The sequence below is a fragment of the Schistocerca piceifrons genome, chromosome X, assembly GCF_021461385.2.
Source record: "Schistocerca piceifrons isolate TAMUIC-IGC-003096 chromosome X, iqSchPice1.1, whole genome shotgun sequence".
In the NCBI taxonomy this organism is placed as follows: Eukaryota; Metazoa; Arthropoda; class Insecta; order Orthoptera; family Acrididae; genus Schistocerca; species Schistocerca piceifrons.
This window is the reverse complement of record NC_060149.1, coordinates 359,926,000-359,946,717: the sequence shown is the minus strand read 5'-3', so window position 1 is coordinate 359,946,717 and position 20,718 is coordinate 359,926,000.

Genomic DNA, 20,718 nt, shown 5'->3' with positions numbered 1-20,718 from the left:
TAAATAATTTGTTGATATATATCTGTGTGTGTGTGTGTGTGTGTGTGTGTGTGTGTGTGTGATACGCTTTCGCAAACAGCAAAACAAATTCACACAGTGAAACGCAGCACTTCGTAGAAAACAAAGAATACACAAACCCAGTATCTCACGAAGATCTTAACATATACAGGGCTATTACAAATGATTGAAGCGATTTCATAAATTCACTGTAGCTCCATTCATTGACATATGGTCACGACACACTACAGATACGTAGAAAAATTCATAAAGTTTTGTTCGGCTGAAGCCGCACTTCAGGTTTCTGCCACCAGAGCGCTCGAGAGCGCAGTGAGACAAAATGGCGACAGGAGCCGAGAAAGCGTATGTCGTGCTTGAAATGCACTCACATCAGTCAGTCATAACAGTGCAACGACACTTCAGGACGAAGTTCAACAAAGATCCACCAACTGCTAACTCCATTCGGCGATGGTATGCGCAGTTTAAAGCTTCTGGATGCCTCTGTAAGGGGAAATCAACGGATCGGCCTGCAGTGAGCGAAGAAACGGTTGAACGCGTGAGGACAAGTTTCACGCGTAGCCCGCGGAAGTCGACGAATAAAGCAAGCAGGGAGCTAAACGTACCACAGCCGACGGTTTGGAAAATCTTACGGAAAAGGCTAAAGCAGAAGCCTTACCGTTTACAATTGCTACAAGCCCTGACACCCGATGACAAAGTCAAACGCTTTGAATTTTCGGCGCGGTTGCAACAGCTCATGGAAGAGGATGCGTTCAGTGCGAAACTTGTTTTCAGTGATGAGGCAACATTTTTTCTTAATGGTGAAGTGAACAGACACAATGTGCGAATCTGGGCGGTAGAGAATCCTCACGCATTCGTGCAGCAAATTCGCAATTCACCAAAAGTTAACGTGTTTTGTGCAATCTCACGGTTTAAAGTTTACGGCCCCTTTTTCTTCTGCGAAAAAAACGTTACAGGACACGTGTATCTGGACATGCTGGAAAATTGGCTCATGCCACAACTGGAGACCGACAGCGCCGGCTTCATCTTTCAACAGGATGGTGCTCCACCGCATTTCCATCATGATGTTCGGCATTTCTTAAACAGGAGATTGGAAAACCGATGGATCGGTCGTGGTGGAGATCATGATCAGCAATTCATGTCATGGCCTCCACGCTCTCCCGACTTAACCCCATGCGATTTCTTTCTGTGGGGTTATGTGAAAGATTCAGTGTTTAAACCTCCTCTACCAAGAAACGTGCCAGAACTGCGAGCTCGCATCAACGATGCTTTCGAACTCATTGATGGGGACATGCTGCGCCGAGTGTGGGAGGAACTTGATTATCGGCTTGATGTCTGCCGAATCACTAAAGGGGCACATATCGAACATTTGTGAATGCCTAAAAAAACTTTTTGAGTTTTTGTATGTGTGTGCAAAGCATTGTGAAAATATCTCAAATAATAAAGTTATTGTAGAGCTGTGAAATCGCTTCAATCATTTGTAATAACCCTGTATATAAATAAGTCACAGCAACAGAACAATAGAAATTAAAAAAAAACCGTTAAGTTAGGTAGCATTTTTTCCGTAGGCTCCAGCGGAGCAATAACCAGCTAACTGTTGTTAGATTAAAATATTTTTAGTTTAAAGATGAATACAGCCTTAATAATGAAAGTTTAAACAGGAGCCCACAGGTTTTAGGAATATAACCCAATACATTATCACGCAACATTAAAACTTTAGTATCTGAAAAGACAGTCAACAAATGAGATACGAAACATTGTGCTGACGGACATATGTAAATGATCAATATCTACCAGACCGGTGAAGATCAACTCTTTGTAGACAAATATCAGCCGGAAGTAGACACTGGAGGCAGTACTATACAATTCACAGTAGAAAAGGAGAAGTAGAACTAACCAGATATTGTAGACGTATAATAACCACCCTGAAACCATTTTTCCACGAGAATAAAGTTTGATTCTCGTGCACTGTGCTTCGAATAATCACAGGATTATACATCTGTGTACAGGTTACCTTGAGGGCAACTATGACAGTTTCTGAGGTAGTCTCGTTTTGCTACGCCGAAGTTCAGCAGTAGTGAGATGATTGTAGATGAAACTTCCTGGCAGATTAAAACTGTGTGCCGGACCGAGACTCGACCTCGGGACCTTTGCCTTTCGCGGGTAAGTGCTGTACCAACTGAGCTACCCAAGCACGACTCACGCCCCGTCCTCACAGCTTTACTTCCGTCAGTATCTCGTCTGCCACCTTCCACACTTTACAGAAGCTCTCCTGCGAAAATAGCACTCCTGAAAGAAAGGATAGTGCGGAGAGCTTCTGTAAAGTTTGGAAGGTAGGAGACGAGGTACTGGCGGAAGTAAAGCTGTGAGGACGAGGCGTGGGTCGTGCTTGGATAGCTCAGTTGGTAGAGCACTTGCCCGCGAAAGGCAAAGGTCCTGAGTTCGAGTCTCGGTCCGGCACACAGTTTTAATCTGCCAGTAAGTTTCATATCAGCGCATACTCCGCTGCAGAGTGAAAATCTCATTCATGATTGTAGATGTTTGAAGATATCGTCTGGGAAAACATTGCTAGGCGTAACATTCAGCTTTTATGATAGGATGCTGCCAGCAGTATAAAAAAAGTCGTGGTCGGCACAGTATTCTGTGTAGTTGTGAGTGCATTATGCCGTAGCTAAGTCAATTCGGATGTGGGGGAAATGGTTGGTGCTTATATGATTCGTATTTCGCAACCATGGTAGCCGAAGTGTTTGATGTTTCAAGAGGCGCCAAATCGAAGATTCGTACCTGATACGGGGAAGACGGGAAAATATCATCGCTATTTCACAAAACGGACGGAAGTGTGTGTTGAGTGATCGTAAATGTCCCTCTCACGAACCTTGTCAGCACAAAAATAACACGAAGGTCGCTCTATTAGCAGAGAATTGCAGGGCAAGCTGGAATTCCAAAACTACTGATCAGGGATTCAAATGCCCGTAACAGGAAAACGTGGTGTCGAAGGCATGAAACCCGAATTACGGAGCAATTGACGAAACCCATTTGGTCAGATGAGTCTTGTTTGACACTGTTTCCAACTTCTGGCAGAGTTTACGTCCCGAGACTGAAACATGGCGTGGAATCGGTGATGATTTGAGCAGTCATATCGTGGTAATTTATGTGCACCATGGTTGCTCTGCAAGTTCGCATTACAGCCAAGGACAATGTGACAATTTTGGCTGTTCAGGTCCATCCCATGGTACGATGTTTGTTCCCCAGTGGTGATGCTATGTTCTAAGACGTAAAGGACGCTGTTCGCACAGCTCGCATCGTCCAGAACTGATTTTGTGAGTAGCAGGATGAATTGTCGCACGTCTCCTGCCCACCACAGTCAACAGATCTCAGTTTTATAGAGCCTTTATTGTCTACTTTGGAGAGAAGAATGCATGATCGCTATCCTCCTCCTTCGTAGTTATCAGAACTTACAACTACTTTGCGCCGGCCTGGGTTGCCGAGCGGTTCTAGGCGCTACAGTCTGGACCCGCGCGACCGCTACGGTCGCAGGTTCGCATACTGCCTCGGGCATGGATGTGTGCAATGTCCTTAGGTTAGTTAGGTTTAAGTAGTTCTAAGTTCTAGGGGACTGATGACCTCAGAAGTTAAGTCCCATAGTGCTCAGAGCCATTTGAACCATTTTTGAGCTATTTTGCAGGAATGATGATGTAAGATTCCATTGAAAACCATGCAGCATCTGTAATTAAGTACTTCAAGACAAGTGGAAGTTGTTTTGAAAGCCAACGGGTTTCCTGGACCGTACTGGGCATTGTAATGTTCTGTGCTTTCGGTGTTTCCATATTTTTGTCCTCCCCTGTTCATCCTCCACACACTGTAGGTACAAAGCGTCATTTGGCTATCTGTGTGCCCAACGCTTTGCATCATTTGAAAAGAGGCACACTGCTGACAAGTCCGACGACACTACATACCTCCAGTCAGCTACTTCCCCCTTCTACTCTCTGCAGACTTGCAGCTTCATGTGCTTTTATGACCTACTGTGAGGTACACGACTCAAAATGTCCATTGTACGCAGTTTCCTTCACAATGTCTCTTCTGGAAGTGGTTAAGATAGGCCTGCATTCACTGACAGCAGCAATTCCTATCGGATTTAAAAGTGTGTGTCACTGACGAGTCGTGATCCTAACCGCTGGTCCTTGTCGCTTAGAATCTTTTTACGACCACTATTCCAACTCCGAGTCTGGCTGACAGTGCCACGCCATTCCTAATAAACTCGTTGGACAGCCCGCGTTAATGCATCAACAAATCGATCCAACTTCATTCATGACATAGTCATGGGCATGTCCGAACCCCACAGCTCCTTTCTCTTTTCCTGTCAGGATTCCACGTAGACCCATGCTACTGAGCTAATTCCATACATCCGACTAGCACGTACACACCACATCAATGCCACAACTTCCATATGTGTTAAAGCGCTACATGATCACCTGATACCAGTTCTGTACCATCTCCAGCTTTCCAAAGCCACCAATGTGCTCTTTTAATGGTGTGACCAATACTTCGCCGGCCGCTGTGGCCGAGTGGTTCTAGGCGCTTCAGTCCGGAACTGAGCTGCTGCTACGGTCGCATGTTCGAATCCTGCCTCGGGCATAGATGTGTGTGATGTCCGTAGGTTAGTTAGGTTTAAGTAGTTCTAAGTCTTAGGGGACTGATGACCTCGGATGTTAAGTCCCATAGTGCTTAGAGCCAATACTTTGCTCGGTTAGATTATTTTGAGATTAGACTGCGAAGCTATCTGGAATAGGACTATAGTAGATAAGGCGTGGAAAACTTACACTTGTTGAAAGGTCCTCAGGAAAGGAAATGTAAATGTTGTCTTCTTTTTTTTTTGGCCTCTTTCTTCCGCAGATGCAGTGAGTAACGATAAGTATTAACTGTTTATAGTAGTAAGTAAAGAATGTGAACTGTTCATCATCCTAGCAAACAAAATTTCAAGTAAAATACCCAACTTTTGCAAAGACGACTGAAGCTGCTTAGAAGAAAGCCCAACGCGTCTGGTCTTATTAAGACGTTCATTGCAGTTGCAAAAGACGGCAATTAACCTATCAAACTTGTAGGGTAATGTAAATGAAAACATGTACAAGGTTCTAGTGAAATCAGTACTAGAGCCTTGCCGCGCAGCATTTGAAGTCATTATTAAGTACGCATGAGAATAGGGAACGAAGGAATGAAGTGGCGCGATGCTAGGATCGTAAGGGGCTGGTATAATCCTCACGAAACTGAAACAGAAACGCTCTCGAGTCTTCAAAGAGAGGAGTCACTGTTCCTGAGGATTCCCGTTGGGTAAATTTTGGTAACCAGTATTCGAGGAAGAGTCTTGTGTAGGAACCGCGAGTACAAGATACAGTGTGCGCCTAAGGAGGCATATACACAGTCTTTTCCCTCACTCAATACGCGAATGGAAAAGAACAGAGAATCGCTAGTATTGGCACAAAAACCCTACGCTACGTATACAGTTGCTAGCCAAGCACATGCGTAAACGTGGATTTTGAGCTGCGTTTTTGATGCGCCGTCGGAGGGGAATTACACGGCGAGGTGACATAAGAGGAAGACTGGTGACCGTCACGCTTGTTTCTCGGCTAACAACATGCAAACGCTTCTTGATGGTTCCAGCTCACGCTATATGGATAACATTGCTCCTACTTTGTGCTACACTCGTTATACGAAAAGCAACGGTTGCCCGTTTGATGATACGAGTCAGCTAAAAATTTGTACATCACTGCAGCTGGAAACACAACGAGGTTGTGCATCTTCCTCAAGACGTCGGTACTAACAGTGATAATCAGCTGCCTCTAAATGTCAAAAAAATTGGGGAAATCTTCGAAAGGACTCTGGCTCCCTCTGACGCACAATATGAAACCGCTGAAATTCAGTCACTTGCCCTAACTGTGCCCATTTATGCTTTTCTGGAATTTTCACAAAGTTTACCCATTTAGTGTAAGGCACTAAACGACAGATTAGTCTCTCTAAAAGTGAAGGAAAGAAGAAGTAAGATAGGCGTTCCACGTCTCGTCGACAAATGGGTTATTTAGATACGATTCAACAGCTCGGCAGCATATTTCTCAAATTTATTATCTCTATATTTGCCTCGAGCGTTTTAGGGAAACAATGGAAGTGCTAAACCTCATTGCCCGGACGGGGCTTCGATCTCCAACGCTCCCAGATGTGTGAAGATGACCTTCACGGATGTACATTTCGCTCGTACTTGCAAACCAGATGCAATTATGGACTCAGTGTCATCTTACTTAGAACGTGTTTCCTATTCCGGCCATAGCACGGTTTTGTGAAAAACTTCCTTCTCTGCCCTCTATCAGTGCTTCTCGTCTTTCTGGGAATTCATTTTAATGACAAATGGAAAGAAACGAAAATTATTTCAAGATAAATAGCTTACCTAGAATCACTGTTTTTGGAGGATTTTATAGTGACAGTCATCTCTGCAACCAAAACTTAGGCACTAAGGTGCATGTTAAATTTATTCAACGAAATTTCTTTCAACAGACGTCATTGTGCAAAGGAGATAGAAATAATCCGGTAAGTAGCAAGAAAAAACTGATGTCATGGTCGTATACAACACAAATTGAAATAAGGACCTGACTGTGTAGCTTAGTGTGCTAGCTCACAAGATATGGAGATGAGCTTGACCTGAACACAATTCAAGACCATTTGGCTAGAGAGCTGGCCAGTCTGAATGTGGTTTTCGGAAGTTTTCTATTAGTGTCTAGCAAAATACCGTGCTGGCTTCCAAAACAACGAAGAAATAAAACGCAAAACCTCGTCGAGTAATTCAAATGTTTCATAGACAGGAAACATACGCCACTTTTTCTTCGATTTCAGGTTAAGTGAAAATATGTTTACGGAAACCCACTAAAAATGAATTCTGCACCAGCACTTAAGAAAAATACACTTAAGCCAAAACATAAAAGCTGAAAATAAATATGGCCTACACTTATTCCTTATAATGAAATACGCTCAGTGTTTTTCTAGAACATCTGTTGCTCAAAATATTGTGGCTAACCTACATTACGAGAGGACACTGCTTCCAACATTTCACTTCTTATTTTCGTACTTATGTAATGTTTGTTTGGAATTAATTATAGAGAAAAGTGAAGTATTCAAGAAACTAGAACTTATTACCGGAGGGAGAGAATTGGTTTAACCACTGGAGAACATTTCATTTTTCGTGGGAATTTCTGTAAAAAATTCTCCCACTCACTCCATTAAGAAGCATATTTGCTGGCGTGTGTTATTATTAATCTGAGGACTGCTCAGTAAACCGAAGAGCACTATAAAAACAATATAGGGAAAAATGAAAACTAGAAAATAAATATTGCGATGGCTTTCAGAACAAATATTTTCAGAGCAAAAAAGAAAACGTATTTATTACGCCACAGCACTGACGAAACATGCATTGGTGAGCATTAATAATCATGCGTTCATATGTTTTGCATAAGACTGCTGCACGTCCAACATAATGTTATATGCAAAACGGATCACACTGTGGATACAAGTACAGCTGCTCAGAATTGCCAATTAAAGTTGTTTAAATATCTGTCCTGGCAATCTGCCAATTAGTCACATTTATCACGGAAGCGACATACGCTTCGTGGTTGAAGACATTACAATATTTATCACTGAATATCTTCGTCCACTGGAAATTATCATCCAAACAAGTAACATTTCATAGTCCGCAGAGAGTTTCTCATTGTGAATGTGTTACTCAAGGCCCGAACAATTTGTTGGATCTGATTCCACTTCAAGGACTTGCATGTTAGTTAATTAATTTTCTGTTCGAGCACCTTCCCTGTTTTCCTCCCAGGGACACCAAGCACAAGGCGTTGTAGTAACAAACGTAGAAGCAAATACGCTTCCACTAGAACACTGAGACGGTTTGTGCAATGAACAAAAGATCAAAGTGAACATTAAATTCCGTATTTCAGTACTGTTCCCACAACATGCTGTGTACACTGCCGAAAAAAAAGAAGGCAAACAAAAAAAGAAAATAAAAGAAAACGCAACATTCTCTAGAACTCTGTTCAACGGCATCAAAGTATAATATGTGTTAGTGATTCACGTGTCACGGTCATCGGTGATCAGAGGCTGTTCAGGACACCTGCCTGTGCACACACTGTTTTGACTCTGTAGGCAGTAACTGTGCTTAGTCTAGAGATGAACCGTGTTTGCAACATTTATTCTAGGGCACGACCATGCCTCGCCGATATTATGTACTGCTGTTGAACAGTTGAAGCCATTTGCTCTAGGTTACACTGTAGGTCTGTGGGAACACGGATAGATGTACAGACGCATTGCTGCGCTTGTTGGACAGTGTGTGTAGGTGGTGTGTTGCTGTTTTCAACAGTGGTCTGTGGATCATTCACACACCTATAGGCCACGTTCTGGACGTCCATGTAGTACAGACACCCGTAAAGATCGGCGCATAGTGCGACCAGACGTGGCCGACCGAACGTCAAGATCATTAGCATTAACTGAATGAAAATGAGATTAAAAGTCTGTCACAAACTTTCTCTTTTTCTAAATTAATTGAGATGTGAAGCAGCTCAAATTGTTAGTGAGAATTTTGCCACGAGCATATTACCTGATGATTTCCTGATATTATGATGAAGAAGACTATTCTACATTTACATCTACATCATATTCCGCAAGCAACCTAACACTGTGTGGCGAAGGCTACATCTGGTACCACTAAGTGAACGCCCCTTCACCGGACGATGTGGCTGAGCGGTTCTAGGCGCTTCAATCTGGAACTACGCGACCGCTACGGTTGCAGGTTCGAATCCTGCCTCGGGCATGGATGCGTGTGATGTCCTTAGGTTAGTTAGGTTTAAGTAGTTCTAAGTTATAGGGGACTGATAACCTCAGATGTTAAGTCCCATAGTGCTCAGAGCCATTTGAACCATTTGAACGCCCCTTCCCTGTTCCAGTCGCAAATGGCGCGTTGGAAAAATGATTGTCGGTAAGCCTCTGTACTAGCTCTAATTTCTCGAATTTTCTCGTCGTGGTGATTCCACGAGATGTATGTGAGAGGAAGTAAAATGTCGCGCGACTCTTCCCGGAAAGCGTTCTCTCGAAATTTCAGTAGTATACTTCTCTGTGACGCACAACGCCTCTCCTGTAACGTCGGTCACTGGAGTTTATTGAGCGTCTCTGCAACGCTGTCGCGCCAACTAAACGATCCCGTGAAGAAACGCTCTGCTCTTCGTTGGATATTCTCTATCTCTTCTATCAAACCTTCCTGGTAAGAGTCCCGTATTGATGAACAACACTCAAGAATTGGACGCACAAGCGCTTTATAAGCCACTTCCTTCGTGGATGAGTTACCGCAGTCTGGCATCTGCTCTTCCTACTATTTGTCTTATGTGGTCATTCCACTTAAGGTCGCTCTGGTATTTACTCCTCAATAGTTCTGCAGTAGGGAATTTCTTTTCCTATGTATGCGCAGTATGTTACATTTATTTACTTTCAGGCTCAACTGCCAGAGCCTGCACCATTCATCAATTCTTTGCAGATCATTCTGCAAATCGATACTGTCTTCTGGCATTGCTGCTTTCCTATAGGCAACCACAGCATCTGTGAACAGTCTTAAAGAGCTTCAGACGCTTTCAACTAAATCATTTGTATACATTGTAAACAGTATAGGTCCCACCACATTTCCTTGGGGTATCCCGGAAATTACCTTCACATCTGTGTCAATTTTCTTCCGTTAAGGCTGACGTGTTGAGGTCTATCCACAATGAAGTCTTGAATCCAGTAACAAATCTGGTGCTATACTCGATAAGCTCGTTTTTTTTTTCACTAACTGTCAGTGCAGAACGGTGGCAAATCCTTCGCTGAGGCAAGGAACACGGCATCAATCAGTGTCGTTGACTACAGCGCTATGGATCTCATGGAGGAACAGAGCGAGCTGAGTTTCGCAAGATCATTATCTGCGGGATCCATGTTGACTTTTATAGAGCAGATTTTCGTTCTGCAAAAATGTTGTAATTCTTGAACACAAAATTTTTCCATAATCCTACAACAGACTGACGTCAACGATACAGGCCAGTAATTTGTCCTACGGTCCTTCTTGAACACGGGAATGACCTGCGCTTTTTTGCAGCCGCTAGGCACCCTTCATTGCTCCAGCTGCCTACGATAAGCTGCTGCTAGAAGGAAGGATTCTGATGTCTTTCCACTACAAAGCGATTGTAGTGGCTTTTCTATTCCGCGATCTCAATATCTGCCACTTTGACTGTTCCTCGAAAGGAGGGACTGTGTTATGATGTTCTGCAGTGAAATAGATTCGGAAGACCCAATTTTTCGGTCTTCTCTCCATTATCTGCTGTTTCGGTGCCAGTATGTGTTATCCTGCCTACTCGTCGAATATGGGGTGTCTAGGAAACCTGCTTTCTTCGATCGGTAAACAACATTCAGACGAATCGTATTAATGAGTTTTATTCCGAAAAAGTAAATGACAATACTTAACTTTGAATATTACACAGATGTGTCGCAAGCAAAGGGCGACGGATAAAATAAGCTAGCTTCTTCAGTATAAACTATCCTAAGTCTCAGCTATACAAGTCACTAGTCTTGATGTTACTCTTATGTCCTCTTCACATAGAGGTCGTTGCTGTTGCGTTGTCGTCTTGGAGAGGGGTCGGTCAGCGTGCAATTGTCTGACGTCGTCTCGCAGCCCTCTCGGCTCTATCGTTTCCGACTGGCGTGCCGGCGCTTCACTTTACACCGTAACGGTATGGTCAATGAGTGAATGAACAGATGGTTCCGAACTGCTTGCTGATTTACACATAAGACCAAAACCTCTTAGAGTATTTAGTCATAACGTTTGAGTGAATTTTGCTTTCAAAGTCATTTTCATTTCGTGCAGATTTCGTTTGTCAGCTGGGTTTTGACTTCTCTTGAAGTTGTGATGAAGCTTTCTTTGTTTGCAGAGCAGTTTTATGACACTGCTCGGATCATGCTTGTCTAGGGTATATTTAATGATGCGTTTGAATTTTTCTCTTTTGTGCTCCACATCTTTGTCCCCAGCACCGATTATTTGATGTTGATTACTCAGAAAGACCGCAGTTTGTAGCCTATCACTCTTGCTAAGCAAAAATATCCTTCTACCTTTCTTAACATTCCTTGTAAAACCTGTAGTTACAGTTACTATCACAGCCTTGTGATCACTGATACGTTCCTCTACGTTAACTGATTCGATAAGATCAGGGCTCTTTGTTGGTAGGAGGTCTAAGACGTTACATTCACGAGTTGGTTCTCTATCTGCTCGAAGTAATTTTCGGACAAGGCATTTATAGTAATGTTACTCGAATCCCTAACTCGGGCACCAGTTTTGATTGCATGACTCTCCCAGTCTATACCTGGAAGTCACCAACATTTCAACAGCATGATCAGTAACTTCTCTGTGATCTTGATCAGTGTAAAAGAGACAATCCCCATACTTCTATTCAGTATCCTCTCATTGCACAAGCACATCAGATTTCTGTTGCCTGATGCACAAAGTATGCATTTTGGTACCTATAACGCTATCATTTTGTTTCAGTCCCAAAAATGCAGGTGACTAATGGTCTAACAGTGGGAAATAGTGGCCATAGCTATAATGGAACACAGGCAGATACTTCGCGCGTCATTTCACGGAACTTCGAAACTTTTAATATCATTTGGAAAACGAAAGGAATAAAATTGATTGTTAAAGATCTATGTAACTATTGGGACTGCTTGATTTAATTCAGCTTGATGATCATACATCACGAATTCGGCTTGTAAATCTAGTTGCTTTCATTAAAAGTCCTAACCTTGTCTGTTTATCTCCTCTCCCACCGAAGTAAAAACATCTAACATTATATTCCGCAGAGTAGAAAGGTTTCCAGTGCCAGTTTGTTGAGTCTGCTGATAGGAACTGGTTCCACACCGACCAACTGCGAACACTTTCTTTGTGCTGATATCCGCGATAATGCATATCTTCCTAATTAACCCTCGAAACACTCGACGGGCCAGAGTACAACTCGGTGACACATCCATTAGTAATCCCATACAAACTCGTTCCTGACGACACACTACGCGCTTTACTCGTATTTTAGTGACATCTGTATCTCGTCTTTAGTTCGGAAGTTAGAAAAGTCTTCTACGTTTTTTAGATTTCTGTCTGTGTTAAACTTTTATTTACATTTTATTTCTCTCGCGTTTTTTATATTTTTCTCTCTTCATCGGCCGATGGATACGCTGGACTTCTGTTCTGGATAATTCTGGTTCCAGCCGCAGTGGTTCGTCTTGTTCAACCTTTATTCTTTTAAATTAGTACAGGTGAATTCTGGAAGAATCCTGAAGCGATGTTACAAAGGACTTGCCCCGGATCTCACCATGTACTCCTACATCTAACATCTTCGACGTCGACGAGATGTTGAAACCCAGCAAAGAAAAAATGAATTTGGTGCAGACCGATTCCATCCTTAATTATGCTCTTCTTAACGAACGTTTCACTGAGTTTGTACATTAAAGGTGTTGAGTTTTAGACAGCTTGAATTCTTTACCGAATTATATTGTGCCACGACCTTACCCACATGGCACAATAATGCGTTGTTTGACTAAACTATTGCTGAAAGATCATCAGACTCACAGCAGTTATACATTTAGGGGTTACAATACGGGGCAACTGAATGTTAACAATTATATAAATTCCTGTTGTTAACTAGTGGTTAATTTGCGCTTTACTGTGGGAATTATTTAAAATTGTAATTACCTTATAATCTACATCTACATGACTACTCTGCAATTCACATTTAAGTGCTTGGCAGAGGGTTCATCTAACCACAATCATACTATCTCTCTACCATTCCACTCCCGAACAGCGCGCGGGAAAAACGAACACCTAAACCTTTCTGTTCGAGCTCTGATTTCTCTTGTTTTATTTTGATGATCATTCCTACCTATGGAGGTTGGGCTCAACAAAATATTTTCGCATTCGGAGAGGAAGTTGGTGACTGAAATATCGTAAATAGATCTCGCCGCGACGAAAAACGTCTTTGCTTTAATGACTTCCTTCCCAATTCGCGTATCATATCTACCACTCTCTCTCCCCTATTACGTGATAATACAAAACGAGCTGCCCTTTCTTGCACCCTTTCGATGTCCTCCGTCAGTCCCACCTGGTAAGGATCCCACACCGCGCAGCAATATTCTAACAGAGGACGAACGAGTGTAGTGTAAGCTGTCTCTTTAGTGGACTTGTTGCATCTTCTAAGTGTCCTGCCAATGAAACGCAACCTTTGGCTCGCCTTCCCCACAATATTATCTATGTGGTCTTTCCAACTGAAGTTGTTCGTAATTTTAACACCCAGGTACTTAGTTGAATTGACAGCCATGAGAATTGTACTGTTTATCGAGTAATCGAATTCCAACGGATTTCTTTTGGAACACATGTGGATCACCTCACACTTTTCGTTATTTAGCGTTAACTGTCACCTGCCACACCATACAGCAATCTTTTCTAAATCGCTTTGCAACTGATACTGTTCTTAGGATGACCTTACTAGACGGTAAATTACAGCATCATCTGCGAACAACCTAAGAGAACTGCTCAGATTGTCACCCAGGTCATTTATATAGACCAGGAACAGCAGAGGTCCCAGGACGCTTCCCTGGGGAACACCCGATATCACTTCAGTTTTACTCGATGCTTTGCTGTCTATTACTACGAACTGCGACCTTCCTTACAGGAAATCACGAATCGAGTCGCACAACTGAGACGATACCCCATAGGCCCGCAGCTTGATCAGAAGTCGCTTGTGAGGAACGGTGTCAAAAGCTTCCCGGAAATCTAAAAATACGGAATCAACTTGAGATCCCCTGTCGATAGCGGCCATTACTTCGTGCGAATAAAGAGATAATTGCGTTGCACAAGAACGATGTTTTCTGAAACCATGCTGATTATGTATCAATAGATCGTTCCCTTCGAGATGATTCATAATGTTTGAATACAGTATGTGCTCCAAAACTCTACTGCAAACCGACGTCAATGATATAGGTCTGTAGTTCGATGGATTACTCCTACTACCCTCTTAAACACTGGTGCGACCTGCGCAATTTTCCAATCTGTAGGTACATATCTATCGGTGAGTGAGCGGTTGTATATGATTGCTAAGTAGGGAGCTATTGTATCAGCGTAATCTGAAAGGAACCTAATCGGTATGCAATATGGACCCGAAGACTTGCCCGTATCAAGCGATTTGAGTTGCTTCGCAACCCCTAAGGTATCTACTTCTAAGAAACTCATGCTAGCAGCTGTTCGTGTTTCAAATTCTGGAATATTCCATTCGTCTTCCCTGGTGATGGAATTTCGGAAAACTGCGTTCAATAACTCCGCTTTAGCGGCACAGTCGTCGGTAACAGTACCATCAGCACTGCGCAGCGAAGGTATTGACTGCGTCTTGCCGCTTGTGTACTTTACATACGACCAGAATTTCTTCGGATTTTCTACCAAATTTCGAGACAATGTTTCGTTGTGGAACCTATTAAAAGCATCTCGCATTGAAGTCCGAGCCATATTTCGCGCGTCTGTAAATTTTAGCCAATCTTCGGGATTTCGCGTTCTTCTGAACTTCGCGTGCTTTTTCCGTTGCCTCTGCAACAGCGGTCGGATCTGTTTTGTGTACCACGGGGGATCAATTCCATCTCTTACCAATTTATGTGGTATGAATCTCTCAATTGCTGTTGCTACTAAATCTTTGAATTTGAGTCACATCTCGTCTACATTTGCATAGTCAGTTCGGAAGGAATGGAGATTGTCTCTTAGGAAGGCTTCTAGTGACACTTTATCCGCTTTTTTAAATAAAATTATTTTACGTTTGTTTCTGGTGGATTTGGATGAAACGGTATTGAATCTAGCTACAACGACCTTGTGATCACTAATCCCTGTATCAGTCATGATGCTCTCTATCAGCTCTGGATTGTTTGTGGCTAAGAGGTCAAGTGTGTTTTCGCAACCAATGGGGATAGTTTGCAAAATTCTCATTACCTTTTAACGGTCTCGAGTCCTTATCAACACAAGATCAATGAAAGAGCAGACAAACCTCAAACAGGTTTACTTCGTGATGCTCGAATCAACCCTCCTCCGTTACTCCAACTCCTCAAGGATCACAAACTGAATAATAATACTGAATTATCGGTTGTACTTGTGTTTTGTAAGCAATTTCGTTCACAGATAAACAATGAGAGGAGGTCCATTGTCTTGCTAAATTGTCTCTTGCTTTTTAGTTCTCAAGCACGTTTTGCCACTGATATACTATGTTCCCTCCATCCTGAAAATGATATCTGTCGTTCAAACCTATGACTTGAGACTCGTATAGAAGAAACAATCTTCACAGCCTATATTTACAACGTTCACATTATTATGAAAAATCTCAAACTTTGACATACCATATGTTTTATAATTGCTTTGTAACCTTAGTTTCTGTCGCAGATACAGGTCTACAAAACAAGAATGGGTTTTTTTGTTAGCTTGCTGGATTTAGGCAAAAAATGCAAGCCAGACCAAGAAAGTTACCTCTTTTGTCATAGATCTTGTACTCTTTCTCTGAATTTAAACTACATTTCAGCCTACGTCACGCAGAAAGTAGTTGTTTGTATAGGCTGTTTGTATAGGTAGACACTTCGTTTATTTTTACACGAACAATCTAAGGAATCAAGAAAAGATGTTTTTTGACATGAAAACGTCTATACACTCAGTGGTGGTCGGTCGAACTTTTTAGTGTGACAAAATACCGTCTAATTTGAATCACTAATAACTGAGAGACTAATAATGCGTAAACAGTGGTAGGCCTCACAATGGATTGATCATACCTGTACGTGGTTTTTTGAGCAGAATTTTTTTTGCCTGTGACGTCATCATGCGCGGAATTTGTTGTTGCGAGTTAGCTTTATGAAAATTTATAACTGATGTAATGTTGACACGCGTTTAGCTAGGACATTGATATATGTATCACTGTGAAGAAGTTAGGGAACTTTACTAGGACCCAAACTAAGACAATAAAAATATTTGTCAGAATTTAATGAAAATAGGTATTAAAGTATTACAAATTAATGAAAGATGTCATCTCATATGACTCGTAAATGAGTTTGGAATTACAGAAAGCGAACAATAAAAGGAAATCTCGCTTCGAAAGGAATACAAAAAGCCTAAAAAGTCCAGCGCCGAGTGAAAGCGAGAGCTACGGCAGCTTCGAGAAGGAAGTGAGAAACGGTAAAAGTGTTTATGTAGTTGGCCCATCCGGCATACGGGGGCCAGCAATGGTCCAAACGTCGGCGGATCACGTGCAGGTGTCGTTGGAAGGCAATACAAGGTGCATTCAAGTTCTAAGGCCTCCGATTTTTTTTCTAATTAACTACTCACCCGAAATCGATGAAACTGGCGTTACTTCTCGACGAAATCGCCCTGCAGACGTACACATTTTTCACAACGCTGACGCCCTGATTCCATGGCAGCGGCGAAGGCTTCTTTAGGAGTCTGTTTTGACCACTGGAAAATCGCTGAGGCAATAGCAGCACGGCTGGTGAATGTGCGGCCACGGAGAGTGTCTTTCATTGTTGGAAAAAGTCAAAAGTCACTAGGAGCCAGGTCAGGTGAGTAGGGAGCATGAGGAATCACTTCAAAGTTGTTATCACGAAGAAACTGTTGCGTAACGTTAGCTCGATGTGCGGGTGCGTTGTCTTGATGAAACAGCACACGCGCAGCCCTTCCTGGACGTTTTTGTTGCAGTGCAGGAAGGAATTTGTTCTTCAAAACATTTACGTAGGATGCACCTGTTACCGTAGTGCCCTTTGGAACACAATGGGTAAGGATTACGACCTCGCTGTCCCAGAACATGGGCACCATCATTTTTTCAGCACTGGCGGTTACCCGAAATTTTTTTGGTGGCGGTGAATCTGTGTGCTTCCATTGAGCTGGCTGGCGCTTTGTTTCTGAATTTAAAAATGACATCCACGTCTCATCCGTTGTCACAACCGACGAAAATAAAGTCCCATTAATGCTGTCGTTGCGCGTCAACATTGCTTGGCAACATGCCACATGGGCTGCCATGTGGTTGTCCGTCAGCATTCGTAGCACCCACCTGGATGACACTTTTCGCATTTTCAGGTCGTCATGCAGGATTGTCTGCACAGAGCCCACAGAAATGCCAACTCTGGAGGCGATCTGTTCAACAGTCATTCGGTGATCCCCCAAAACAATTCTCTCCACTTTCTCGATCATGTCGTCAGACGGGCTTGTGCGAACCCGAGGTTGTTTCAGTTTGTTGTCACACGATGTTCTGCCTTCATTAAACTGTCGCACCCACGAACGCACTTTCGACACATCCACAACTCTATCACCATATGTATCCTTCAACTGTCGATGAATTTCAATTGGTTTCACACCACGCAAATTCAGAAAACGAATGATTGCACGCTGTTCAAGTAAGGAAAACGTCGCCATTTTAAGTATTTAAAACAGTTCTCATTCTCGCCGCTGTCGGTAAAATTCCATCTGCCGTACGGTGCTGCCATCTCTGGGACGTATTGACAATGAACGCGGCCTCATTTTAAAACAACGCGCATGTTTCTATCTGTTTCCAGTCCGGAGAAAAAAAATTGGAGGCCTTAGAACTTGAATGCAGCTCGTACAGAAAACAGTGATAATCCGCGCATACAGGGTGGTCTATTGATCGTGACCGGGCCAAATATCTCACGAAATAAGCGTCAAAGGAAAAAACTACAAAGAACGAAACTTGTCTAGCTTGAAGGAGGAAACCAGATGGGCTGTGGTTGGCCTGCTAGATGGCGCTGCCAAAGGTCAAACGGACATCAACTGCGTTTTTTTAAAGAGGAACCCCCAATTTTTATTACATATTCGTGTAGTAAGTACAGAAATATGAATGTTTTAGTTGGACCATTTTTTTCGCTTTGTGATAGATGGCGCTGTAATAGTCGGAAACATATGGCTCACAATTTTAGACGAACAGTTGGTAACAGGTGGGTTTTTTAAATTAAAATACAGAAAGTAGGTACGCTTGAACATTTAATTTCGGTCGTTCCAATGTGATACATGTACCTTTCTGAACTTATCATTTCTGAGAACGCATGCTGTTACAGCGTGATTGCGTGTAAATACCACATTAATGCAATAAATGCTTAAAATAATGTCCGTCAACCTCAATGCGTATAACAATACGTGTAACGACATTCCTTTCAACAGCGAGTAGTTCGCCTTCCGTAATGTTCGCACATGTATTGACAACGCGCTGACGCATGTTGTCAGGCGTTGTCGGTGGATCACGATAGCAGATATCCTTCAACTGCCCCACAGAAAGAAATCCGTGGACGTCAGATCCGGTGAACGTGCGGGCTATGGTAGGGTGCTTTGGTGACCAATCCACCTGTCATGAAATTTGCTATTCAATACCGCTTCAATCGCACGCGAGCTATGTGCCGGACATCCATCATGTTGGAAGTACATCGCCATTCTGTCATGCAGTGAAACATCTTGTAATAACATCGGTAGAAAATTACGTAGGAAATCAGCATACATTGCACCATTTAGATTGCCATCGATAAAATGGGGGCCAATTATCCTTCCTCCCATAATGCCGCACCATACATTAACCCACCAAGCTCACTGATGTTCGCCGGCCGCGGTGTCCGTGCGGTTCTAGGCGCTTGAGTCCGGAACCGCGTGAGTGCTACGGTCGCAGGTTCGAATCCTGCCTCGGGCAGGGATGTGTGTGATGTGCTTAGGTTAGTTCGGTTTGAGTAGTTCTAAGTTCTAGGGGACTGATGACCTAAGATGTTAAGTCCCATAGCGCTCAGAGCCATTTGAACCATTTGAACTCACTGATGTTTCACTTGACGCAGCCATCGTGGATTTCCCGTTGCCCAATAGTGCATATTATGCCGGTTTACGTTACCGCTGTTAGTGAATGACGCTTCGTCGCTAAATAGAGCGGGTGTAAAAAATCTGTCATCGTCCCGTAATTTCTCTTGTGCACAGTGGCAGAACTGTACACTACGTTCAAAGTCGTCGCCATGTAATTCCTGGTGCATAGAAATATGGTACGACTGCAATCGATGCTGATGTAGCATTCTCAGCACCGACGTTTTTGAGATTCCCGATTCTCGCGCAATTTGTCTGCTACTGATGTGCGGATTAGCAGTGACAGCAGCTAAAACACGTTCTTGGGCATCATCATTTGTTGCAGATCGTGGTTGACGTTTTACATGTGGCTGAACACTTCCTGTTTCCTCAAATAATGTAATATCCAGCGAACGGTCCGGACACTTGTATGATGTCGTCCAGGATACCGAGCAGCATACATAGCACACGCCCGTTGGGCATTTTGATCACAATAGCCATACATCAACACGATTCCGCAATAGGTAAACGGTCCATTTTAGCACGGGTAATGTATCACGAAGCAAATACCGTCCGCACTGGCAGAATGTTACGTGTACCACGTACTTATACGTTTGCGACTATTGCAGTGCCATCTATCACAAAGCGAAAAAAGTGGTCCAACTAAAACATTCATATTTCTTTATGTACTACACGAATATGTAATAAAAATGGGGGTTCCAATTTTTAAAAAACGCAGTTGATATCCGTTTGACCTATGGCAGCGCTATTTAGCGGGCCAACCATAGCGCCATCTGGTTTCCCCCTTCAAGCTAGACGAATTTCGTTCTTTGTATTTTTTTCGTTTGATGCGTATTTCGTGAGATATTTGGCCCGGTCACTATCAAAGGACCACCATGTATATGGCTGCGTGATACCATTGTGTTGTCAACTGGTGCTATGTTAGAGAAAATTATGGTTTATACAGGGTGAATATTAATAAAATGCGACAAGCTGCAAGGACGGTATCCGACTGGAAGTAGAGGGAAAAAGGTCCCATGAGCATGTGTCCGGAAATGGACGGTGTGCGTGCAACAACAAATCGTTCTGGAACACAATACAGAGCTGCATCACATCCACGTCACAACAGATGTTCAAAGTGGCCTCCTTGGGACTGCAGGTGATAGGGATAGTAGTGTTTGTCACACAGGACACGCATTATCGTACTTTGGCTTACACTATGTTCGCTGGCCGTTTGCCTGGAACTTTTACTAGGGTTCGTCTCAATATCCTATAGAACCCGGTCCTCCAAATCTGGTGTACGCAGAGTCCGCCGCCTCACTGCTCGTTCGCGTGTCTGAAAGGACCCATGATCACAAAAACACCAAAAGAGGACTTGAAATATTGTGTAATGTGGTTGGTGCGTGTGAGGGTACTTGTTTTGGTAAGGCTGTGCTATCTCTCGACTGTTTCTATCAGCTTGGCGTACAGAAACGCCATCTACTCGTTCCCGATATGAGTACCGTACTATTCTGCTTCTTACAGTACGCCGCGTCAATCACAGTCTGCAACACACAAGGAACACACGGCAAGTGGTCAGTGGAAGTGTCATTCGTCAGCGCCATATACCGTGGCAACAATGCATTTCCGCACACACTTTCATAGGACCTTTTTACCTCCATTTGCTATCAGGAAACCGTCCCTGCAGTTTGTAGGTTTTATTAATGTTCACCCTGTATATTCTGTAACAATATACTACTCTGTGTAACGATTGTATAAAATAGACT